Source organism: Phascolarctos cinereus, unplaced genomic scaffold (genome assembly GCF_003287225.1).
Source record: "Phascolarctos cinereus isolate Bilbo 61053 unplaced genomic scaffold, phaCin_HiC Scaffold_1;HRSCAF=81, whole genome shotgun sequence".
Taxonomy (NCBI): domain Eukaryota; kingdom Metazoa; phylum Chordata; class Mammalia; order Diprotodontia; family Phascolarctidae; genus Phascolarctos; species Phascolarctos cinereus.
Genome location: NW_027555514.1, coordinates 74,018,079 through 74,045,976, shown reverse-complemented (window position 1 = coordinate 74,045,976; position 27,898 = coordinate 74,018,079).

The following is a 27,898-nucleotide window of genomic DNA, read 5'->3' as shown; positions in this document are numbered from 1 at the left end:
TTTTTAACTGATATTCAAAGGAAAACTAACACTTAATTTATTGGCTGTGGAATTTGCAAACTTTTCCTGGGTGCATTTAATATGAAGCAAAGGACACAATGTGATCTAAGATCTACCTAAATCCATCCAATAACAAATTTATGAAGTCAGCTTGTACTGAATTTTATTTCTATTTCTAGACATTTTTTTCATCAATTAAACCAGTTTTACCAGTTTGGAAGGGGAAAAAGCACATTTATAAACAATACTTGGCATGCCTACAAATGTGATCATTTTAGGATCTCAGTTCTTTTTATGAATCAGAAACTCTTTCCCTGGTAATCTTTTCACATTCTTCAATGATGACTTCCTGGGACTAGTTGTTAAGAAATCGATTTAGTTTACCAAAGCAAAACAGGGGGAAAGAAAGATTGAAAGAAAAGCTCACAACAAACCAGAAGAGAGAACTCAAGCTTTACATCACTAGATATTAGACAAAAGGCCAAATAGTAATTGTAACCATTCAAGCAATACTAGTTTACAGAAAAACAGAACAAAACAAAACAAAAAACCCATAAGGGGTTTTACATAGGAATCCAAGTTTAAAAAGAATAAGTGAAAATTACGAATTCAGTTGAATTCAGCCAACATTTACTGTGCGCTTATGACTATGTGAAAGACACCGTGTGAAGGCTGGGGGATACAGACAAAAATGACAGCCCTACTCTCAAGGAGCTTATATTCTTCAAAAGAAAGGAATGCAACATAAATATAGATAAGTACAAATAATTTTATGAAAGTTTGAGCAGACACAACCAAGAGGAAAGATTTATCATTGAATGAAGTGCTAGAGGTAAGCTTCAGGGGAAGATGGGAATTCTAAGGGATGGCAACTTTAAAGTTAGTTTCAGTGACAGGACATAGATAGCAAAAGGCCTTGAGGCATGAGGAGTCATTTTGATTTGGTGGGCCAACTAGTATGACATGTCGATTGAAACATAGTTATGTAGTTAGTTATGGTTAGGTTCCTTAAGAGTCTGGCCAATATGTCGGATGTTCTAATCAACCTTGTCTTTGGCTGAAAAAAAAAAAGAAACATAGTTATGAAGATAAGGAATTATTGAATATCATCAGGAAGAAGACAGATTTTTTTGTGTGTTGAAAGCTTCAAATAGAGTTTACTGATGGCAGACTTCTTAAACTCAAGAGATATTCTTAATTTTCTTTCCAAACACTATTTCTTGACTTATTCCTTCTCCATTTTGTGTTTAATTTGGTTTAGATGAGGTTTGAAGAAAGGAGTTTTCCTACATATCATTTTAAAACACAGTCTAGTATGCATGTATCCACAAGTCCTCTGGAAAATGTTTTAGAACAAGGGTTCTCACTCAAGGATCTGGGTCCATGGATATATTTCAGAGGGGAAGGAGAAGGGAAAGAAAGAATAATTTATTAAGCATCTACACTGTGCTAAGCATTTTACGAATGTTACCTCATTTGAACTTCACAAACAACCCTACAATAAATGTGCTATGATTCCCATTTTACAGTTGAGGAAATTGAGGCAGGCAGAGGTTCAGTGATTTCTCTGAGGTCACACAGCTAGTAGGTCTCTGAGGTTGGATTTGAACTCATGTCTTCCTGACTATAGTGGCAGTGCTCTATCCACTGGGGATTTTAACTTGAATGGGAAATAACAAACTTATTATTTTTATAAACCTCAAACTGAAATTTAATATTTCCTTGAATTATGTGAGCTCCTTGAAACCAGCATTTTTTTTTTGCTTTTCTTCTTATCACAGGAGCTTAGCATGGTGTATGGCACACATTTGTTGTTGTTCAGTCATTTCAGTTGTGTATGACTCTTTGTGATCCCATGTGGGTTTTGTTTCATTTTTTTTTTTGGCAAAGATACTGGAGTGATTTGCCATTTTCTTCTCCATCTCATTTTATAGATGAGGAAACTGAGGCAAACAGGATTATGTGACTTGCCCAGGATCACACAGCTAGTAAACTTCTGAGGTCAGGTTCAAACTCAGAAGATGAGTGTTCCTGATTCCATGCTTAGTACTCTATCCACTGCACCACTTAGCTGCCCCAATACATATTAGGTGCTTAAAAAATGCTTGCTGATTTGACTTATGAATGTAGGTAACGCATTATTGTGAGAATCCCAAAGGTTTCACTAGCCTGCTAAAGAAAGCCATGCCCCCCCACACACAAATAAAAAACCCTTTTCTAAAGAGTTCTTAATAGATTCTTTCTTTTCATAGTTCATCATTAACAGGGCATGATCCATAGCATTGCTTATGTGTCAGTTAAAACTGAATAGAAGCAGAGATATCTCACCCTTTCTCTTTTCAGCTCTCATTACCTTATAACATGTAAAATTCTGTTTTCATTTTGTAAACTAAGATAGTTGCGTGAATGGCCACCTGCTCCTTGGCCTTTTGCCTGCAATCTAGTGCAACTTCTTTGCACACAGGGGTGGCACTCGAAGCCCTGTCATTTCAAACCCTTCTTTGTGGGAGCAGTATCCAGAAGGCCCTGGTGAGTAACTATATATGGCCATGAGAACCAAGGGAATGGAATGTACAGTTCGAGAACATCTGTCATCATGACACTGTGCAGTCTCCCAGGCTTTCACGTCTCCTTCACCTCATCTTCCTAGTGCACAGGGTGGCATGAAGAGGCTCAGCCAGATAATATTCTTAAGCAACTGATAAATCTACTTCTCTCCAGCATGAGTCTTTCTCTTCTAAGTCTGTTTTAAATCTCAAACTTTGAGGCTTTTGTGTGACCTATTAGCAACTGAAACTGTTAACCCAGGGAAAGGACAGGGTTGGCAGAGAGGGATTGGGGGAAGGCAGCGAATACTTCATTATTCGCACCAACAAATCTCTGATTGAAGATGAAGTTGATTTTGGCCTGGATGACATAGCTTGGCTAGTACACTGAAACAGTTAATAGAGAAAGAGAACAATATGTCTTCAAAAGCCTATAAAGTTCATCAAAATCTATCTTTGGCTGGAAGAAATGATTTCCTTTCATGTTTCTTTTTTCATTTTTTATGCAATTTCACATAGGTTTTTGTGAATTTTCCCATGCTCTGGATCCTAGTAAAACTAATTACTTACCTTAAGGACCTGAAAAGATGAGATGAGGTATTTTTTTTCATTGGAATGTCAAGGCCCCAGTGGATCTCCACAGCTGGGCTGGAGGTTGTTGTTCCTAACAGCTCAGACTTTCTCACACTTTGGATCTCGTTGATATTTCTGCTGGCCAGATTATCCCTCTCTCTCTCCTTCTCCCTATCCCTATCCCTATCCCCTCCTTGAACATCAATTTCCTTATCCTGTAAAATGAAGGCACTCAAACAGATTATCTTTAATTTCATTTGCAATTCTAAATCCCATGATATAAATATGTGTATTATCTACCCTAAAGTCTTATTAGAAATTTCTTTGTGAAATATGAAGTTCTGTGGGCTACATTGCTTTTAAGGTCCCTTATGGCGCTCAGTCTACAATCTTAAGATTCTAGGAAAAATATAATTATGATGCCAATTTTGTTATTCTTATTAAGTTCTATATGATAGGAAATACATCTTTGGTTATCATTATTATTTTAGTTTCATGTGGCAGGCTGCATCTCCTCTGGAGCTCCTGACCAAAACTTTATCCTACACCCTTCTTTATTAAGAAATATGTCCTTTGCATGCATAGTTAGAGTATCATCTCACTACCACCTTCCTACTTGGGACATCAGAGACGGGCAACGGGTCAGAGAGTCGGGAGTAATAACCTCTTCCTTCTTTAAAAACGTCACAGACCTTTTCTTCTTCAACAAAACGACATGATTTGGAGCAGGTGGGACCTCTCCTTCAAAATCTTTAGGAATATTGTGGGTAAGCTGCATAGTCTAAGTTAATAGTTCAATAATATGTGCCTTAAGGCCATTATCATCCCTTTTATTCCTTCTGACATTGTCTGAAAACCACTGCCTTTGAGGTTCAGCAACCCCCTTGCATATATCCATACCTTCTTGTTCCTTCCATTCTTGTCTGTCTTATGTTAGGTCTTAAGAAGCCTTCCTATATGTAAGTTAAAATGCACCACAATATCAGCCTGTTGCTTTAAGCGTTACTGGCCTGTCTGACTCCTTTACAAAAGCTTCCGTGAAGTCCCAAAGCCATGGAAGTTCAGATCAGATATTAAGCACAGATCCTTGGTGAATGAAAACATTGTTATTTTTTTATAAATTGCAATAATAATAATTTTGGAAAAAACATGCTTAACCAAAATGAGTCCTAAGATAAAGCTACAGTAGTTAAAGAAGTAGGAAGATAACCTGAAGATTATAATAGCTCTGGAACCTACAGTATAAAGACTATTGAGATGGATGGAACATAGTCCTGATATAGAATGGTCAAGAAGGATGAAGATGAAACAAAAAGGCTCTTGGAAATTGCTATTAGGAGGGCATGGCAGAAAATGTAAGAGGTGCTACAAAAACAGATAAGGACAGATATTTTCCAGGTTTTCTAAAAAAGACTATAAAACCAAAGTCAACAAATAACAGGCAACTGAGACTGATTTTGATTCCTGTAGAAAGTCTGGAAAGGGAAATGCTTAGATTAGAAAGAGACACTAGCTCTTTATCAAGAAAAGGTTACAACCCACTAACATTATTTCCTTTTTGACAGGGTTTTTAAATTAATAGTTAAGGAAAATGTTATCAAAATAGCAACATAGATGTTAGCATACTATTTAATGAAGCATTCCATGCCATTTTTTTTTTGTAGAAAATGAAAAGGTGTTGACTAGACAATAGCACAATTAAATGGATTTCAAACTGGTGTATGGACTCAAAAACTAGTTGTTAATGTTTCAGTGTTATTATGCCAGGAAGTCACAAGTGTAACACTCCTGAGATCTATGCTTCCATTTTGACATTTAACATTTTTATGCCTTGGATGAAGGCAAAAATGGTACAATCATAATAGGTAGATGACACAAAGACAAGATGGATAATAACATATAGGTTGCTAGATTCAAGATCTAACAACATCTTGAGAGTCTAAAGCATGACAACGATGGGTTGAATCAATTGAGGTGAAATGTAATAGGAATAAATGTCAAATCTTATACTTAGATCTAAAAATCAACTTGACAAGTACAATATTTAAGAGGCCTGGTTAGATATTATTGGTTTTTTTCCTGAAAAAAAAAGATACATCTGGAGGTTTTAGTGGATTTCAAACTCCATATGACTCAGCAGTTTGATGTGCCATCCATAAAATCTAATGCTGTCTTGGATTTCATTGAGAAAGGAATAGTTTCCAGGAGGAATAAGATAGTGATAATTCCTTTTTAATTTGGCTTAGGCCACACTCAGAATAATATATTTAGTCCTACTCCATGGTTTTGGGGAGGACAAAATGAAATGATATTTGTAAGAAAATAATCCTAAAACCCAATATGATTGTAAGGTATTTTCATCATCATTATCACCATCATATGAGTGAAATCAGATCAATCATATGTCTTTCCTCAGTGACACTCAACAATGAAAGAATAGAACCAGAAGATTTAGGAAGGGTAATTCTCTCGGACTAAGGATTATTAAGTCAGGAAAATGTACTCCAGATAGGTGAGAGTTCTTAGACTTGCTAATCATTAACCAATCAACAATCATTTATTATGTGTATGTAGTATACAGGTGTTACCTCATTTGGTCATCACAATAGCCCTATGCTATGGGTGTTATTACTATCCCCATTTTATAGCTGAGAGGTTAAATGACATGATCAGGGACATACAAAGTCAGTAAAATGTCTGAAGCAGTATTTGAACTGTGGTTTTCATAACTCTTAGTCCAACACTCTATTATACTACCTAGTGGCCCTAAAGTATTGGAAGGAAAATAATATGTAATGAAAATTGCCATTAAAATGGCAAACTGATGACTTCCTGGGAGGCAGGGAGGGAACAGATAGAGGGGACAATTTAGGCAATGTAAAAACAAATGAAATCTACATAGCACATAACTTGCTGTGCTATCTTTAAAATTCTACTTTAAAAGTAGATACATAAAGATATAACATCGGTGATGATATGGATTAAAGGTAAAAGATGTTTGCTCCTGATTCTGATAGTGTTAGTATAAAGTTGTCACTCACTTTCTCTACCACAATGTGTGATCTAATGAAATTTGACCACTATTAGTTAAAGTAAGAATTCAGAAACAATGAACTATGAACTACAGAGAAATGTTAAAATTAAATCCTGATTTCATGATATTTCAATGATCACAAAAGGCACTTAAAAGAATCTCCAAGAGGCAATGAAATAAATCGACAAGAAATCATTTCACAGATTTGCTGAATTACATTAACCAGGTTATAACATATAAAACACTGGCATGATTACCCTTGTATTTATTCCCATAATAGAATATATAGTTGCAACTGTGTAGTCTGTATGCATCTATTCTAGAAATGAAAAGCTATGGACTATGTCAAATTCAAGTAACTTCTAAAATATTGGTCATTCATTTCCTTAGCTATTAATTTACCCATTCTTTCAAAAATATAAGCAATTATCTAGTTTTCTTAGTAGTGAAGGAAATGCAAAAAAATACTTATTTTTACACAAGACACAAAACAATTTAAATAAAATGCAATATAATAGTCATTTAAAATGTATGCATGAACAGGAGAAAAGAGAAAAAAGAAAAGTCCATTCCTATGGGAGGGCCATGAAGGTGACACCATTTAACTTATATTTTATAGTAGAGGTTCTTAATATTTTTGTGTGTCACGAACATCCCAACCCCTGTTGGGGTGAAAACTATGGATTCCTTCCCAGAATAATATGTTTGAATGTAAAATAGACAAAGGATTTAAAGAAATAGAATATTGAAATGCATGTATTAAAATTTTAAAAAAATAAAACAAGTTTAGTGACTTTAGGCTAATAATTCCTGCCTTATGAAATGGTTGAGAGTAAAAGGGAGATTTAGGGAGTCAGTGGTCAGTCAGTCAACTAGCAGCCTACTTGTGTTTATTAAAAATCTACTCTGTGCCAGCTATTGTGCTTAACACTAGGTTATACAAAGAAAGACCAAACAAACAGATTATCTGGGCCCTCAAGCAATTCATAGTTTATCAGAGAGACAACATGCAAATAACTATGTACAAACAAGATAGATGCAGGATAAATTCAGGGTAATCTTAGAGGGAAGACATTGAGATTGAGGACTGAGAAAGGCTTCTTGCTGAAGGTAAGGCAGCTATGACATGAGGGAAGCCAGGGAAGTCGAGGGGCAGAGATAAGGAGGAAGAACATTCCAGGCAGGAGTGGCAGCCGCTGAAAACACCTGAAGGCAAGAGACTGAGGGTCTTAGAAGAAGAATAAAATGGAATCCAGTTTCACTGGACTATAGGGTATTTTAAGGTGAGCATGGTTTAATAAGACTGGAAAGATTGGAAGGGGTGAGTTTATGAAGGACCTTCTAGGGATTAGAAATGCTGTCAGCAAAGATGTGGATATGGGAAAGCAGAGCATGGATTGTAGAGACAATGAGGAATACTGTTTTGCTGTAAACATATAGAATTTGAGCATAAATAATGAGAAATGTAAGTTAGAAATAGCTTATAGAGTGGGTTAGGTGTTAGATTGAATTTTGACCTAACTTTATAGACTGAAGGAAGGAACAGTTTGTTGAATAGTTGAAGGATGTGTTTAGATCCGTGCATTGACAATGTTACACACACACACACACACACACACAAATACACACCCAAACACACATACACAAAGCTGAAGGCAGGGAGACTTGATAGGAGGTTATAGCAATAGTCTAGGGAAAGAAAACAAGGACCTAAACTAGGGTGGTGCCAGTGGAAATAGAAGAGAGAAAACAAATAGGGAAGAGCTTTTTCTAATAATACAATCAATTTAATTTGGTGAGTGGTTGGATAAGTGCCACAAGGGAAAGGAAGAGTCAGACATTTCTTAACTAGCAACTTTGCAAGGACTTTGGCGTTTTAAACATGATCTACTCACTTTTGTGAGTATACATCAATATATCTATCCAAGTTTTAAATCACTGACTTTTCTTTCTGATTAGACAAAGGTTATTTCTTCCCTAGTACCCAATATCCATAGCTTCAGTGCACTGATTATATCAGTGTCATTTTTAATAAAGATCAGAAAATATAAATGCATAAAAGTGATATGCAGGCAGACCTTAAAATGTTGGCATGAGATCTCCTGTGAACCTAAGTCAAGGGGAAAAAAAGATATAAAAAAGCCCAGAACAATAAGTCCTAAAAGTAGACAGCACCACAAATTAAAATCAACCATGTGGAAAATTAATTAAAAATATTGGACACCGTCCACAGCTGGATGCACTTCTGCACCACAGGTCCACATTCTTTGACAGTTGTGAATTTCTTCTTGCATTTCTTTCCTCTTCCCTCTCGAAGGCTTTGTGTGAATGGAGTAGAGCCCTGGGAAGACAGCTGTGGATTGACCCTACGATGAATTTTTCACATGGCTAATTTACACTGTCACTGTCATCAGTGTTCCATGGTTCTCTGCTTGGCAGCTTGGGTTTCTGAGACCTCTCTCATCATTTGTTCTCTCTGCCCTTGAAGTAATTCTGAGGGATAGAGTTAAGAAGGGGCTCAGACCTTCTGAAAAATTAATATACATCCTATAAGGCCTTTAGAAAGTAACTGGCCTGAGAAAGTGGATCTGAAATAATTTTAATTTTAAGACAAATTATACTGAAGATATTAGAGATATTTTCAAAATGTATTGCAATGTTCCATTATGACTTTTTAAATGAGCAGTCTGGATTTGAAAATGATGCTATTCTAGGAATGTGTTTAGAATTATTTTTCTACTAGTGATGAAGGGTGTAAACTTGTTAAATGAGATTACTTAAGTAACTGCTATTCTAATTTTAAAATGTCATTGGTACTGAGTTCTTCAACAACATTAAATTCACCTGATACACATATCTCCTGGGATTCCTGCCCTGAGTAGGAATTAGAATAGATGTCTTCTAAGACCATGTTAGCTTTAAGACTAGTAAATGGCCTTTATAGAATATTTTAAGATTTGAAAGGGATGGGTTTTAAAAATATTCTCATTTTATGAGTTTAGTTGTTTAGAGGTTTTTTGGGTGTGTGTGTGTGTGTGTGTGTGTGTGTGTGTGTGTGTGTGTGTGTTCATGAGACCAAGGGAATCTATTTAATCTAGTTTTATACTTGGCTTATAATGCTGGCCAGCCATTTTTAAGACTCAAACTCCTGGTCTTATATGGGACCAGGTGAAAAAGTTGACTGATGAATACATACTCATCACAATTTTTTTTAAAAATTCTAAAAAAATTCTAAAAAAATAAAGACTCAATGAATGCTTACTGACATGGAATAAGTTGTCATCAGTAACAGAAGAAGAACGTATTACTTCAACAATATTCTTTTAGGACCCACATGTGCAAAAATAGTCATAGGTCCAGAATATCAAAGGAACTAATGAAAAGAAATGCAGGGGAAGGTGGCCTAGCAATTCCAGATCTTAAATTGTATTATAAAGCAGCAATCATCAAAACTGCTTGGTACTGGCTAAGAAATAGGGAGGTGGATCAGTGGAATAGGTTAAATATGCAAGACACAGTAGTCAATGACTATAGTAATCTATTATTTGATAAACCCAAAGACCCCAGCTTGTGGGATAAGAACCCACTCTTTGAAAAAAACTGCTGGGAAAACTGGAAAAGAATATGGCAGAAACTAAGCATAGACCAAAACCTCACACCATATGCTAAAATAAAGTCAAAATGGGTTCATGATTTAGATATAAAGGCTGATACTATAAGCAAACTGGAAGAGCAAAGAATAGTGTACCTATCAGATCTATAGAGAACAGAAGAATTCATGACCAAACAGGAGATAGAGTACATTACGAAAAGCAAAATGGGTATTTTGATTACATTAAATTGAAAAGCTTTTGCACAAACAAAGCCAACGTAACTAAGATTAGAAGGAAGGTAGAAAATTGGGAAAGAATTTTTACAACCAGTCTCTCTGATGAGGGCCTCATTTCTAAAATATGTAGAGAATTGAGTCAAATTTATAAGAATACAAGCCATTCCCCAATTTATAAGTGGTCAAAGGATATGGACAGACAGTTATCAGATGAAGAAATTAAAGCCATCTACAATCATATGAAAAAATTCTCTAAATCATTATTGATTAGAGAAATGCAAATCAAAACAACTCTGAGGTACCACATCACACCTATCAGATTGGCCAACACGACAAAACAGGAAAATGATAAATATTGGAGAAGATGTGGGGAAATTGGAACACTAGCGTGTTGTTGGTGGAGTTGTGAAATGATTCACCCATTTGGAACTATGTCCAAAGGGCTATAAAAATGTGCGTACCATTTGACCAACACTAGCACTTCTAGGACTATATCCCAAAGAGATCATACAAATGGGAAAAGGACCAGCATGTACAAAAATATTCATAGCAGCTCTCTTTGAGGCGGCAAAGAATTGGAAATTGAGGGGATGCCCTTCAATTGGGAAATGGCTGGGCCAGTTGTGGTATATGAATGTAATAGAATACTATTGTGTTATAAGAAATGATGAACAGTCTGACTTCAGAAAAACCTGGAAAGACTCGTATGGTCTGATGCAGAGTGAAATGAGCAGAACCAAGGAACATGGTACACAATAACAGCCACATTGTATGATAACTAATATTGATAAATTTAACCCTTCCCAGCAATACAAGGATCTAAAACATCTCCAGAGGCCTCATGATGGAAAATCCTAACCACATCCAAAGAAAGAACTATGGAAGTTTAATTGCTATTTTTTTCTCTTCTGTTGAGTTTTGTTTCCTCTTTCTGATGGTTCCTCCTACTGGTTTTAATTTTTACTTACAAAACCACTAATGTGAAAATATGTTTAATAGGAATGTAAATGTATAGCCTATATCAGATTGTGCACCATCTTGGGGTGGTGGGGAGGAAGGAGGAGAAAAAATTTAAACTCAAAAGCATATGGAAGTGATTGTTGATAAATCTAAATAAGTTCATAAATTAACAAAAGAAAAAAAGATACTATTCTTGGTGTTTCTTATACATTACAATATTATATATTTTATTTTGTGCCTCCCTCTAGAGAAGACACAATAACAATCCTTCATGATATTAATTTCTAACATTTGAAACATTTTTTTCAGTTGTTCTCTTGAGTGCTTTCTTTGGATTGTGTGTGGGGAACTATGCTTATTTCGTGAGACTTCCATTAGGCATTCTGCTCCAGCAAACCTGATATTAAATAAATACTGACCCGATATGTTTGGTATTTTCTTGAGCAATGTTTAACTACTTGCCTTCCCATTTACTATTGCTATTGTTATTTCCCATCAGATACCTACTTCAATATCTGTTTTTGTGGCACTGGAGGAGACCTTGGTCTTTTAAAGCCTACACTCATTAAAACATGAATTCTAGCAGGTCCTGAAAAAATTGACTAGCTTTAGCATGGTACTGGTAATGGATTATTTGTTACCCAGGGTACAGTCTCTCTATATTTGGATAGATTCATCAACAGTGTGGCAAAGCCTGACAAATATTTTAGCCATAGTAATCCTTTTAAAAATGTGTAGCAAGACCTTAAAATATGCACTGTGTAGGGCACACTCACAACAATGAAATCACAGATTCTTGAAGCATTAATATAGAAAAAAAAATCAGTGTCCCTGGAATTAGAGGACCAGGATTCAAATCCTACCTTTATTATATCCTACCTGTGTCCATGGGTAGGTCACTTGATCTCCCTGGGCCTCAGTTTCGTCAACTTTGTCTTTTTTTAATTATATTAATTTGTTTTGATTTATCAACAATCACTTCCATATGCTTTTGAGTTGAAAATTTTTGTCCCCCTTCTTCCCCCCCACCCTCACCAAGGTGGTACACAATATGATATAGGCTTTACATTTACATTCCTATTAAACATATTTTCACATTAGTGAAGTTGTAAGTAAAAATTAAAACCAATACGAGGAACCATCAGAAAGATGAAACAAAACTCAACAAAAGGTAAAAGTAACTGATAGCAATTCGACTTCCATAGTTCTTTCTTTGCATGTGGACAGCATTTTCCATCACGAGGCCTCTGGAGGTATCTTAGATCCTCATAATGCTGAGAAAGGTTCAGTTTCACAATATTAGTCATTGCATAACATGGTTGTTATTGTGTACAAAGTCCTCTTGGTTCTGCTCACTTCACTCAGCATCAGACCATATAAGTCCTTCCAGGTTTTTCTGAAGTCAGCCTGTTCATCATTTCTTATAGCATAATAGTATTCCATTACTTTCATATGCCACAACTTGCTCAGCCATTCCCCAATTGATGGGCATCCTCTCAATTTCCAATTCTTTGCCACCACAAAAAGAGCTGCTATGAATATTTTTGTACATGGGTCCTTTTCCCATTTGTTTGATCTCTTTGGGATATAGCCCTAGAAGTGCTATTGCTGGATCAAAGGGTATGCACATTTTTAGCCCTTTGGGCATAGTTCCAAATTGTTCTCCAAAATGGTTGGATCATTTCACAACTCCACCAACAATGTATTAGTGTTCCAATTTTCCCACATCTTCTCCAACATTTATCATTTTCCTGTTTTGTCATGTTGGCCAATCTGATAGGTGTGATGTGGTACCTCAGAGTTGTTTTGATTTGCATTTCTCTAATCAATAACATTTAGAGCATTTTTTCATATGACTATAGATGGCTTTAATTTCTTCATCTGAGAACTGTCTGTTCATATCCTTTGACCATTTATCAATTGGGAATGGCTTGTGTTCTTATAAATTTGTCTTAATTCTCTATATATTTTAGAAATGAGGCCTTTATCAGAGAGACTGGTTGTAAAAATTCTTTCCCAATTTTCTACCTTCCTTCTAATCTTAGTTGCATTGGCTTTGTTTGTGCAAAAACTTTTCAATTTAATGTAATCAAAATTATCCATTTTGCTTTTCATAATGTTCTCTATCTCCTGTTTGGTCATGAATTCTTCTGTTCTCCATAGATCTGATAGGTAAACTATTCCTTGTTCTCCCAGTTTACTTATGGTATCAGCCTTTATATCTAAGTCATGAACCCATTTTGACTTTATTTTGGTATATGGTGTGAGATTTGGGTCTATGCCTAGTTTCTGCCATACTCTTTTCCAGTTTTCCCAGCAGTTTTTTTCAAAGAGTGGGTTCTTATCCCAAGCTGGGGTCTTTGGGTTTATCAAATAATAGATTACTATAGTCATTGACTACTGTGTCTTGCATATTTAACCTATTCCACTGATCCACCTCCCTATTTCTTAGCCAGTACCAAGCAGTTTTGATGATTGCTGCTTTATAATACAATTTAAGATCTGGAATTGCTAGGCCACCTTCCCCTGCATTTCTTTTCATTAGTTCCTTTGATATTCTGGACCTTTTGTTTTTCCAAATGAATCTTGTTATTATTTTTTCTAACTCTATAAAATAATTTTTTGGTAGTTTGATTGGTATGGCACTGAATAAGTAAATTAGCTTAGGTAGGATTGTCATTTTTATTATATTAGCTCGGCCTACCCATGAGCAACTGATGTTTTTCCAATTATTTAGATCTGATTTTATTTGTGTGAAAAGTGTTTTGTAATTGTGTTCATAGAGTTCCTGGGTTTGTTTCAGGAGGTAGACTCCTAAATATTTTATAATGTCTACAGTAAGTTTAAATGGGATTTCTCTTTCTATCTCTTGCTGTTGGGCTTTGTTGGTAATATATAGAAATGCTGATGATTTATGTGGGTTTATTTTATAGCCTGCAACTTTGCTAAAGTTGTTTATTATTTCAAGTAGTTTTTTACTTGATTCTCTAGGATTCTCTAAGTATATCATCATGTCATCTGCAAAGAGTGATAGCTTTGTTTCTTCTTTGCCTATTCTAATGCCTTCAATTTCTTTTTCTTCTCTTATTGCTAAAGCTAAGGTTTCCAGTACAATATTGAATAACAGTGGTGATAATGGACATCCTTGTTTCACCCCCATCTTATTGGAAATGCTTCTAGCCTGTCCCCATTACATATAATGCTTGCTGAAGGTTTTAGATATATGCTATTTATTATTTTAAGGAAGACTCCTTATTTATACCTATGCTTTCTAGTGTTTTTAATAGGAATGGGTGTTGTATTTTATCAAAAGCTTTTTCTGCATCTATTGAGATGATCATGTGGTTTCTGTTGGTTTTGGTGTTGATATGCTCAATGATGCTGATAGTTTTCCTAATATTAAACCAACCCTGGATTCCTGGTATAAATCCTACCTGGTCATAGTGTATCATTCTTGTGATAAGTTGCTGCAATCTATTGCTAGTATTTTGTTTAAAATTTTTGCATCTATATTCATTAGAGAAATTGGTCTATAATTTTCTTTCTCTATTTTGACTCTTCCTGGTTTAGGTATCAACACCATATTTGTATCATAAAAAGAATTTGGTAAGACTCCTTCTTCACCTATTTTCCCAAATAGTCTATAGTATTGGAATTAATTGTTCTTTAAATGTTTGATAGAATTTGCATGTAAATCCATCTGGCCCTGGAGATTTTTTCCTAGGGAGTTCATCAATGGCTTGTTCAATTTCTTTTTCTGAGATGGGGTTATTTAAGTATTTTACTTCCTCTTCTGTTAATCTGGGCAATTTATATTTTTGTAAATATGTATCCATTTCACTAAGATTGTCAAATTTGTTGGCATATAGTTGGGCAAAATAATTCCTAATTATTGTTTTAATTTCCTCTTCCTTGGTGGTAGCTTCCCCTTTTCATTCTTGATACTAGTAATTTGGTTTTCTTCTTTCTTTTTTTAATTAAATTAACCAAAGGTTTATCTATTTTTTGGTTTTTTCATAAAACCAGCTCTTAGTTTTATTTATTAGTTCAATAGTTTTCTTAATTTCAATTTTATTAATTTTTCCTTTGGTTTTCAATATTTCTAATTTAGTGTTTGTTGAGGATTTTTAAGTTGTTCTTTTTTTTTTTTTTTTTTTTTTTTTTCCAATTCATTAATCTCCTCTTTTTCTATTTTATTTATGTAAGCATTTAGAGATATAAAACTTCCCCTAAGAACTGCTTTCGCTGCATCCCATAGTTTTGGTATGTTGTCTCATTATTGTCATTCTCTTGAATGAAATTATTGATTGTTTCTATGATTTGTTGTTTGACCCAATCATTTTTTAGGATTAGATTATTTAGTTTCCAATTATTTTTTAGTCTATCTTTCCATGGCCCTTTATTACATATAATTTTTATTGCATCATGATCTGAAAAGGATGCATTTAATATTTCTGCCTTTCTGCATTGGATTGTGAGGTTTTTATGCCCTAGTACATGGTCAATTTTTGTGTATGTGCCATGTACTGCTGAGAAAAAAGTATATTCCTTTCTATCCCCAGTTTTCTCCAGAGGTCTATCATACCTAACTTTTCTAATGTTCTATTCACCTCCTTAACTTCTTTCTTGTTTATTTTGTGGTTAGACTTATCTAGTGCTGAGAGGGGGAGGTTCAGGTCCCCCACTAGTATAGTTTTGCTGTCTATTTCTTCCTGTAACTCCCTGAACTTCTCCTGTAAGAATTTGGATGCTATACCATTTGGTGCATATATGTTTAGTAATGATATTACTTCATTGTCTATGGTGCCTTTTAGCAGGATGTAGTTTCCTTCCTTATCTCTTTTGATTAGATCTATTTTTGCTTTTGCTTTGTCTGAGATCAGGATTGCTACCCCTGCTTTTTTTACTTCAGCTGAACATAATATTCTGCTCCAGCCTTTTACCTTTACCCTGTATGTGCCACTCTTTTTCAAATGTGTTTCCTGTAAACAACATATTTTAGGATTATGGTTTTTAATCCATTCTGCAATCCATTTCCATTTTATGGGAGAGTTCATCCCATTCACATTCACATTCACAGTTATGATTACTATCTGTGTCTTTTTCTCCATCCTTTTCCCCCCCATTTATGCTTTTCTTTCTCCTTTTTCCTTTCTCCCCTTCACTAGTGTTTTGCTTTTGACCACTGCCTCCTTCAGTCCCTTCCCCTTTTATTATCCCTTTCCTTTTTCTTCCCCTTTAGTCTTACTACTGCTTCCCTCCCTTCTTTCCCCCCTCCCTTTTCTTTCCCCCTCCCTTTTCTTTCCCCTTTTCCCTCCTACTGCCTATAGGGCAAGTTAGATTTCTATACCTAACTGATTATATTATGCCCTTCTTGAGCCAAATCTGATGAGAGTAAGGTTCAAACAATGCTCCCCCCTCCCTTCTTTCCCTCTGCTGTAATAGGATTTTTGTCTTTTCCTGTAATGCAATTTACCCTTGTCTGCCTCCTCCTTTCTCAGTACATTTTCTAAGATCAGATTGATCCACTTATTTTGATCCATTTAAACCCGCTTGATTAGATTTTTTTTATCATTACATCAAAGTCAACTAATATCCACCCTCTTTATGTATACTCCTTTAACAAGGTGTAATAACAATACAGTTCTCAAGGGTTGCAAGTCTCATATTCCCTTGTAGGGGTTTAAACAGCCCCCCCATTAACAACATATTGTATCTTTCTGTCCCATTTACCTTTTTATGTCCTTCTTGAGTCCTGTACTTGAAGACCAAATTTTTTGTTGAGCTCTGGTCTTTTTATCAGGAAAGTTTGGAAGTCTCTTATTTTGTTGAATATCCACCTCTTCCCTTGAAAAATGATGCCCATTTTTGCTGGGTAATTGATCCTTGGCTGCATTCCAAGCTCCTTTGCCTTAGGAATATCATGTTCCACCCTGTGGTCTTTTAATGTAGAAGCTGCAAGGTCCTGTGTAATCCTGACTGTGGTTCCATGATATTTAAATTGTTTCTTTCTGGCTGCTTGCAGCACCTTCTCTTTCATCTGGTAATTTTGGAATTTTGCTATTATATTCCTTGGCTTGTCAATTTGGGATCTCTTTCAGGTGGTGATGGTGGATTCTTTCTATGGTTATTTTCCCTTCTGGTTCTAGGACTTCGGGCAGTTTTCCTTTATGATTTCCTGAAAGATACTGTCCAGGCTCTTTTTTTCATCATGATTTTCAGGTAGTCCAATAATTTTTAAATTGTCTCTCCTGAGTCGATTTTCCAGGTCGGTTGTTTTACTGATGAGGTATTTTACATTTTCATCTATTTTTTCATTTTTTTGTTTCTGTTTGACTGATTCTTGCTCTCTCATAGAGACATTAGTTTCCATTTGTCCAATTCTAGTTTTTAACAGATTGTTTTCTTCTGTTAGTTTTTGTACTTCCTTCTTCAATTGGCCAATTGTGTTTTTTAGGGACTTGTTTTCTTCAGTGTATTTTTTTTCCAATTGGCCAATTGTATTTTTGAAGGACTCTTCTACCTCTCTCATTTGACTATTAAAATCCTTCTTGAGCTCTTCTAAGAAGGCTTTTTGGGCTTCAGACCAGTTCATATTCCCTTTTGTTGTTGCAGATGTGGGTTTGTTGACAATGTTGTCCTCTTCAGAATTTCTGTCTTGATCTTCACTCTTCTCATAATATGAATCTATGGTACGTTTCTTTTTACTCATGGTGTTTCTTTATTCCCTGGCCTTTAAAGAGATTGAGCTCTCCTGCTGGGAACAGAGGGTACTGACCCAAGCTTCTTGTGTTGGGAGCCTAGGTCTTGGTCACTGGCTTTGTGTGCTGGGGCCTCTTCTGCTGGGAATCTGGCAGCTTACCTCATGTTGGGCTGGAATCAGCAAGGCTGGAACTTTCAGGCAATTCTAGGTTGCCTGCTTTTCCTTTCCTTTAGCTTTCTTCAGCTCCTTTTAGATGGGTGCTGCAGGGTGTTTATCTGCCTGGGGCCCCCTGCAGTGTTGTGTCCCTGTTTCTGCTAATGCACTGGGAGATTCCTTTGGTAGAGTGCGAGGCACCTGGTGGTTTTCTGAGCTGGTTTCCACCGGTTCCCCCCCTCACTGAGGCACTGGAGGTCCAGGTGTTGGTGTTTGCCTGCTCTACCACCTGGGCTTCAGGATTTCTTCACAATTGGAGGCTTCACAGCTCACCTGGTGTTGGGTTGGAAAGCGGGGCTTTAGGAAGCCTTTAGGTTGTTTTCTTCACCTCCTTTCAGATGAATGGCAGGGTACTTATCCACCTGGGGCTCCTTGTAATTCTGCCTCCCTATTTTTGCTGAGGCACTGGGAGACTGGTTTGCTGGGCTGCTGCACTGCTGCTCCCAGTCTTTCTTCTAGTTCAGCTGTTCCATAGTTTTTTTCTGGGGTGATATTTTCTGGGTTTTCAGAGGTTGATAGGGGAGGGTGATAACAACTACCTTTTTACTCCTCCATCTTGGCTCCCGGAAGCGGAAGTCTAGTTTCCTGAGCTTCGAAAGGAAAGAGTTGAACTAAATCGTTTCCACAGTTTCTTCTGCCTCTGGATTTGTGATCCTTATAGTATATGGCAGTAGCAGTAATAATTTGTTTGTATAGCAATTTACAAAGCACTTTCACATGGATGATTTCATGTGATTGTGACAGTCCATATTGGTCATATTTCATAAAAGATGAAATAAAAATTCAAAGGGGCTAAAAAAAATTTTAACAAAAGATGAGGAAATTAGAAGGGGTAGGTAGGTGGTGCAGTGGATAGAGTACCGCCTCTGGATTCAGGCAAGTTCTGATTTCAAATCCGGCCTCACTAGCTTTGTGCTGGGCAAGTCACTTAACCCCATTGCCTAACCAAAAAAAAAAAAATTCAGGCTAAGTTCATGATTATACAGCTCAAACTTGGCAGGGCTAGAACTTGAATCCAAGCCTCTTTGTTTCAAGTCTAGGATTGTCTCTCTATCAGTATCAGTTCTTTAGGTAATTGCCCATAAATATTTTCTCAACATTTTAAATGGCTTTATATATGCTATTCATGCCTTTGTTCTATATAATGGAGACTAGGCCTACCTGATAAATCATGAATTTAATTTGGAGACCAATATCAGAGTTCTCAAAAAGTGTGGTTTTTTTTCCAGGATTTGAATGGCAATAATTAAAATAAATTTTAATTTAGTCAGGGACAGAAGATATTTCATGTTCTTCAGCTTGCATCATCAATCTGAATTAGATGATTTATGATCTGCTCCTTACATGAAGAGTGACACATTATTTGGATCAAGTATTTCTGGGTAACTTTAAAATTTGGCAGAGACATTGCAGCATATTGGAAATTAAAAAAAACACTTAAAGTTGGAGGACTCAAATTTGAACTCAGACCCCAATACCTAATACCTGTATGAACTTGGACTACTATTTACTTAGCACTTGACTAATTGCTTGGCAACTCACTTAACCTATCTGAGCTTTAGTTCTTCATGAATAAAACCTGAACCTTTTAAGGTCCTTTCTAGCTCTAGATTTATGACTTTTTGACCAGTTTGTCAATATCCCAATCAGCCCTAAATCTATGACTCCTAAGGTCTTTGGCAAATGTATGCGCCCTCGTATTGTGGAAGAGAACAGTGTTCCTCTCCTCTCACTTCTCATACATTTGCATTATAGCTTCTGACTGTATGACTCAGCTGAATGAGCTCTCTCCAAATTTAGCAGAGATCTTTTAATTACCAACCCGAAGGTCTTTTCTAAGTTCACATCCTTCTAGTCCTCCCTTTTTGTTGACCTCCTCTTCTGGATATACTCCATCCTCTGGATTTCAGTGACACTAATACTTTTGTGTTCTTTGTTCTACCTATCTAACCACACTTCTGTTGTGTCATTATCCATATCACACCTCTAGAGCTTTGTTCTGGGTTGTCTTCTCATTTTAAACTCTCTCACTTGGTGACCTATGTAACCCATGACAAGTCATAATCTATTTGGACTTGAATTTCTTCATTTCAAAAAAAAAAATGAAGGGTAGGACTATATGAGCTCTAATTTCATTTCCAATTCTAATTTTATGGTCCTATAGTCCTAAATGCCAACCCATGCTGATTCTCTACTATATGAAATAGAAGACAAGAAAGACCTCAAAAAACTGGAGAAACAAAACATGTTCTCTCCTGGTTTTCCAGCTACATGTTGGAATGTTTCTCAGTCTTCTTTGCCTGCTAATCATGAGTGTTCCTCAAGACTCTGACTTGGAGTTTCTTCTCCTTCTATACTTTATCTTTTGATGATCTTATTAGCTATCATGGATTCAATAATCAACTTTTTTTTTGCAGATGATTTTCAGATCTATATATCTAGCCTTAACTTCTCTTAACCTCCAGACTCATATATCCAACTGCCTACTGGATATTTTGATTTGGATGTACTTTAGATGTCTTAAACTCAACATTTCCAAAGCTGAACTCATTTACTTTGCCCCAAAATCTTACTAACTTCCATGTTACTATCCATGGCACCACTATACCAGTCAGCATTTCCAATTTCTGCTGTATACATCTGCTTTGTTCAAGTTGTTTCTTCCATTAGCATGGGAGGGCAGGGACTGTTTTACTCCTTTCTTTCTATCCCCAGTGCTTAGCGTAGTGCCTGGAACATCTTGCCACACTTAATAAATGGTTGCTAATGATTAAATCATGTAGAAATCCACAAATTCCCAGTTTTACACTTCAATGTTCTGGGTCTGGGTTCATGTAGAGTTTTAAGACAAGCGGTCTGCCCTGGCATATGTCACGTCTGATCACTGATGTGGCAATGGTATAGGGGCATGTGGATTGTTAATAAAAGGGAGAGTTACTAAAAACTAAATATGAAAACCTACTCAGAATGAGAAAGGTGGAGTTAATTCTATACCATATCAGCAAGCTTGCTGGAAAATTTTTACAGTTACTTCTAACTAGAACGGTTTGTAGTTTATGTAGTGGGATAGAACTCTAAGAGAGTGGGACCATTGACTTCCTGTTATATGTAGACAGATAAATACAAACATACACACACACACGTGCACATACACATACCCATATATATGCATGTTGTTGTAATATTTACTTATATCAACACTTTTTTTTCCCAATTGAATATAAGCTCCCTAAAGGAATTTATCCATAGCTTTGTAAATCTGGCACTTTGTACATGAGCCTAGAAGATAGTACACTTAACACTTTAATAAGTAACTTGATTATGGAGGAGGTATCCAGTAATAATAGAATAAGAGCTAGCTCTGCAATGAGTGAACCTATGTTAAAATTCTCTCTCATATACTTCATATATGACCTTTGGAAAATTACTTGACCTCCCTGACCTTCAGTTTCCTCATCTGTAAAATGAGGGTGGCCTTTTAGATAACTTCCAGCTGTAAACCATGGTCATGTCTGTTAACTTGTTTGCTTGATTGATTTATGGTCACCCTCATTTGCTGGGACTAAAACGTTTCATTATCTGATAGAAGCCCACCCTTCTGTTGAATTATCTGATAGGAGCCCACCCCTTCTGTTAATGAGCCTCTGTAAACTTAGCAAGCATGTTCTATAGTTGACAAACATACAATTGCTCTCTAGGCCTCTATTGGACTGCTTGTTAAGGCCTTCTAAGATCTTGTGCTCTGCAGGCATAAAAAAAAAATAGTATCACAGCAGTACCTTAGAGGAGGATTATGCAATTAATTACTATTAGGTTGGGACTTAAGGATAAGGAGAATTTGAATATAGAGAGAACATTCTAGATGGGGCAAAGAACATGAGTAAAGTCTCAAAGGTGAAAATGAACTAGAACACAAAGAAGCTATTGAATTTTTACTTCCATTTTATATATAATAAAACCAAGGCCAAGGGTTTCTAAATGCCCACACCTGGCTACTAACCACATGTCTTCATTTCTACCCAGTGTATTCATGAGAGTCTATTGAGAAATTTTTGATGTAGGTATTTATGCTTCTGAAGTCAGCAAATACTAAACACTTGTGCTTAATTCACTGCATTGTTGATCATCTAGGTTTAAGAAAGTTAATGGATAAAATGTTAGTAGTGCAAACTAAACATTTAAATTGTGTCCTTTAAGGAAAATCGATTGTTAAATATTTACTAGCACTGATTCAAATTTGAACTATAGATACAGTATGGAACTAGGTGGAATAGTCGACAGAGTACTCAAGGTACAGTCAGGAAGACCTGACTGTATATCTTTACTCAGTCACCAACTATGTGAGCCTGGGTAAATCACTGAGTGAGCTTTTCTCAGCCTCTGTTTCCTAACTTGTAAAATAGGGATAATTACAGCACCTATTGCATAGGAGGATCAAATGAGATAATATACACAAAGTACTTTGTAAACTTTAAACCATTTTATGGATGTTTGATGTCATTGTTATTATTGTTATTATTATTATTATTATTATTCCCATTAGGGTTCCCCAAAAGAACACTATCTATCTAGGATCCTGTAAGGTCTGGCTTTAAGTTGATTCAATTGGAAATGTGCCATTTCCATTTCAGTACAAAAAGAGATGTCATGATTATAGCAGAGATTTCTAATTGGATGATTTTTATAACCATTTTTATATCCATTCAACCATGAATGGGTACTTGGGTACTAACATATGCAGTTAATGGGGGTGAGCAAAGTAGGCTGGTATAACAGGAAAGAAAGAATAGTAGGCACTAATTTGAGTTCAACAAGCCTGATTGGTTCAATGTTGCCATTTTTTTTTTTTAATTTGGGAAAATTTTCAAACAAATTCATTATTAGTGTTGACCACTAGGTGGCAGGCAAGGCCTGATGATAGTGCACAAACAAGACCATGCATTCTGATTTTAAAATATTCATTAAAAAAACCCCTTGTGTCACCACCTTACTTTTAAAATGAACACATGACCAGATGGATTCATGAAATAAAAGCAAACATATTGGAGGCCAGCATATTGTGTTTACACATTAAGAGGATAAACACATTTATGATTAAACACAGCCCATGCCTTGCCTTGAGGCCCTTCCTGTATTTCTGAATTAAATTGAAGTAGAACTGGATTTCTCTAATTGATTCCCAGTTCTAGACACTCCTTAGCACAACTTTCTGCCTGTACCTCTGTCAACACTGTTCTTTTGGAATGACCTCCTATGCTCCCTATTATCACCTTATTTACTGGTCAACCTCCCTGTCATTCCCCCTTTGTTTCTATCCAACCTTTCTCAAATGAACCATATCTCAAGGGAGAAGCTGAGCCTTTCGAAAAATGGGTGATCAGGAAAGATATATACATAGCTCCTCCCATCTCAACACCATATAAAACCTGCTTCTCTTTAAAAAAAAATAGCTATGCATGTTATTGAATTATTGGGCATCATAAGTTTAACCATTTTATATTTTGTGAGTATTAACTTGTATCCTTCTCTGTGCCTTTAGGAGGAAAAAAGTCAAATAATTATTAAAACTGTTTCCTAGACATTACTTACTTTTATTCTCACTTTTTGAACAGTGTTCTAGTTTTAATGGGGGATGGTAAAGACGTTCTCATTTCCCATTATTTTGGAATCATTAAGTTCTAATTTAAATGATTTTTTTGGCCAAATTCTGGAGATATAGTTATCAGCATTTCCTATTACCAGTCACATTATATATCAATGTTGACAGACAAATGCTCAAAGGAAACATTTCCTTATAGCACTGGGATAATTTGAGACCATGTGAATAAGTGAATTGAGACCATCCTTGAAGCCAAGAACACCTTGGGTTCAAATCCTGCCTCTAACATATACTGGCTGTCTGAGAACCAGGCATGCCTTTTAGAAATTTTAGGCTAAAAGGTGCCCATAGTCCTAAAGCTTTAGTGTTGGGGTTCGAATCCAGATCCTGGAGGTCCAAAATCAGTGTATTCTCCATTGTACAATACAGGTAAAGTAAAATATATTATCTTTGGTCCACAACCTGTTTGTTAGAAGTAGTAGCAGCAGTAGCAGCAGCAACAGAAGTAGTCATGGCAGAAGTAGCAGAAGTAGTAGTAGCAGCAGCAGAAGTAGCAGTAGCAGAAGAAGTAGTAGAAATAGTTACAGTAGGAGTAGCAGCAGTAGAAGGAGTAGCAGTAGTAGTAGAAGTAGTAGCAGTAGGAGTAGAAGCAGTAAAAGTAGCAGCAACAGCAGCAGTAGTAGTAGTAGCTGTAGTACTAGTAGTAGTAGCAGTGGTGGTGGCAGTTATTGTTGTTTTTACAAATATAATGTTAGGAAACTGAAGCCAAAGTTCAGGTGATCATCAAGGTTAGTGTTATGAGGTAGGGATGCTTTTCATACCTAGGCTACCTTTGTATTGTTAGTAAATGTCAAATGTTATACACAAGCCCCTTAAATTGGTAGCATTTTTTTTCCATGTAGAACACTGCTCAGGTTTTTGTTGTTGTGTGTTTTGTTTTTAACGGATTGTTCTTTTTTAGTACAAATTGTTAGAAAAAATTTAGCACAGGACGATATTGTAACATAAGTTTAACATAGGATATTACTTGTCAAATGGAGTTTTGGACTGAAATTTATTTTTGTGGTTAACATCATGATTAGAAGTGCTATGGATAATAAATGTGCTTAAAATGGTAGTTGACTGACATTGGCAAAGGCAGCTTCAGGTGAGTAGGCTGGCATCTTCAGTTGTGGGGAATAGCCTAAATGTTTAGTGGCTTACTGAATTTCAGATAGCCAGTATGTGTTAGAGGCAGCAATTGAACCCAGGTCATCTTGGCTTCCAAGACAATCTCAATCCATTACATGAGCTGTCTCTCAAATTATCACAGTGCTACAAGAAAATATTTTCTTTAAAGCATATCTCTGTCAAAGTTGATATATGATGTGACTGTAATAACTTAAGAAATGTGGATAACTCTCTAGAACTTGGCAAAAAAAGATTTTTTTTTTATCCCCTAAACTAGAAGTATAATATTGCTGATTTGAGATGAGTTAATAGGCACTTTGAGGCATTCTTTTTTATTTCCTTCCAGGGGTTGTCATGGGTAGTAGAGGGCAATTCAGAGTCTTTCACCCACTTCCTTTTGTGACCAAAAAAAGGAACTGAATGTCTAGTTAGTTGGAAGCACTGATTTGTCATGATGGCACAAAGTTTTTCCCTGTGAGAAACTAACTGGCTTTTCTTGTACTGGACAAATGATCGCGCTTTGGCCATCTGAGTTAAATTAGATGTCTGAAGGTTTATCTTCAAGGAATAATTCCTGCTAATGCAAGTTGTTGCTAAATAACAATGATAAAACCTAGAGTTTGAGTGCCTTCTTAATAAATATTTCTTATGAAATCCTCACTTCCTGGGAGCATAATTAGTTTTACAGATGGGGATACCCAGCATGTAGGACTGACTTTCTGGGGCCACTTTATCACAACTGGTATTTCGGGGAATAAAACCATGGCCAATTACTCAAGGCTTCAGATTTCTCAGTTTGGCATTTAAAGACACTGAAGATCTTTAGGATGTGTAGAAAAGCTCCAAGGGAAAGAATATGCTGTAATTATGGTACAAGTCAGGAATCTGAGTAGATATAAACTTTAAGGAGTAAAAGTTTATGGACTTTTTCTAAAAGAAAGAGAATAGAGACCTGTACAGCGTTGGGCATAAAATAAAGAATGATAAAGAATGTGTTGTGGGCAATGGGATAAAAAAGAAATGAAATATATAAATTTTAGTCAGAGTCCAGTCAGAGGGAATGTATATTCTTGGCCAAAACATCAGGGGTCACTGCCTGAAACTATTCTCTCTCTGTCATGATGGGAAAAAAAAAAAAAAACCCATGCCATTAGAAAGGCTTCCTAGAAAGACAGTTACGTTAAGAATGAAGACATGTTATTCTTGAGCAAAAAAAATAATGATTTAATGCCAATTTCAGCTTCATAATTCCTGGGGGTTTAAGTAACAAAAAGAACACTTATTGGTACAAAAATGAGCTAATTTTGTAAACATATCTCTATCCCAGATAAAACCAATTATTCTTGATTTTCTTTCACAAATGCGCTGTCTGTGTTATTCTAGGGGAAACGTGAAATTCTGGAGTACAACTTGTGGTTATTTTTTATAGCAGCTTAATTTTGGAACAGCTAAATTGTCCACACCCTCTCTAACTCATACCACAGGCTTTTATCCCCCGTCCCCCAAACCAGCTGTAATCAGCAAGGGGCCAATCTCGTTTGGCCACGCCTTTCACCTTAACAACCACTGCTCATGACCTAGTAATTTGGTGCAAAACAGAGGTGCTGCACCCAGAGAGGCTTTTTGAAAGAAACCTCTCCATATCACTACCTACTGAGCAGAGAAATCCGAGAGGCTTTCACCTCTTTCCTTCGAAGTTTTCAACTCAGCACTTCTATTGTTCTGCTTAATACCTTTTTTAATAGATTAGTACAAACTACAGCAAAGACCACTTACTTCTACTAAGGGGATACACCCCACTCTCACCAGCATTTAAAAGCTTGACATGAGGGGAATTAAGGTAGACAGACAGAAGGAACCGATAGGACAATTTCTCCTGAAGATTTGCTATTTGAATTTTACCTCTGTTCTTCCCATACGTCCTTCCTGACATGTTCTCATTGATGTGTGTAATACATGTGTATATATACATATATACACATAGAGATGCACATATACACATGCATATACATGCTATATATTATATATACAATATACAATATATACGTGTGTACGTATATACATGTAATATGCATACATACTCGTGTACATGCACATATATTACGTATACATGTATACGCTTACAGACATACATGCATATGTTTGTATATACGTGTATATATACATAGATATATATATCTGTGTATATGTATGCATGCATACGTGTGTATGTGTGTGTGTGTGTGTGTGTGTGTGTGTGTGTGTGAGTGTGTTTGGTGGGACTTACCCAAGGTCACACACCTAGTAAGTTTCAAGTATCTGAGGCCAAATTTGAGCTCAGCTCCTCCTGACTCCAGGGCCGGTCCCCTATCCCTTGTTTCATTGATATCTAACAAGGAAATTCAGGCCAATTTGCTTTTGCCTCTAATGCTTTCCTGATCATCCTTTTAACAGAATAATTATTTATTACCATAGTGATGCCATAATTCCTTAACATGTTTACCTTCTAATATAGCATGTTCAATTGGCAAACTCTTTTCCTCACTTTTTCTCTTTTACCATTAACTCAGATTGCTTCATACTGAATGTGTACTCTTAACGCTTCCTTGAGGAAAAGAAAATGTGACATGAGCTTCAAGTAGGGAACCAGTGAGTGAGTAGTGAGTAGATACTGGGTATAATCTTGGAGCACCTCGGTTACCTTTTCTCCTCCAATACTTGAAGAATCACTTAGCTGGCATTATTGTAACTTTGTGTTTTTAAAGGGCAGGAGTAGGGATTGCACCTTTGATTTTATTGGTAAAGGGAACTCCTAGAGGAGGAATCTCCTTATACTGGAGCCCTTTGGCACAGTCTCTACATCTTAGGGTCTTACCACTGCCTAGAGCACTGAGAAGTGAAGGACTTGCCCAGGGTCACTTACCAAGCATTTATTATGAAAAGTAAAACTTGGAGTCAGATCTTCCAGGCTGTAAAAAGAGCCTCTAACCTGTTTGTCATTTAATTGTCATTGTTGAGTCGTTTCAGTCATGTCCAATTCTTTGTGACTCCATTTGAGGGTTTTCTTGGCAGAGATATTGGAATGGTTTGCCATTTCCTTCTCTGACTCATTTTGCAGGTGAGGACCTGAGGTAAACAGGGTTAAGTGACTTGCCCAGGGTCACATAGCTAGGAAGGGTCTGAGGCCGGATTTGAACTTAGGAAGATGAGTCTTCGTGATTCCAACTCCAGTTCTCTATCCACTGTACTACCTTCATGCCATGCCTTTTGTCTGTATTAAATATATATGACA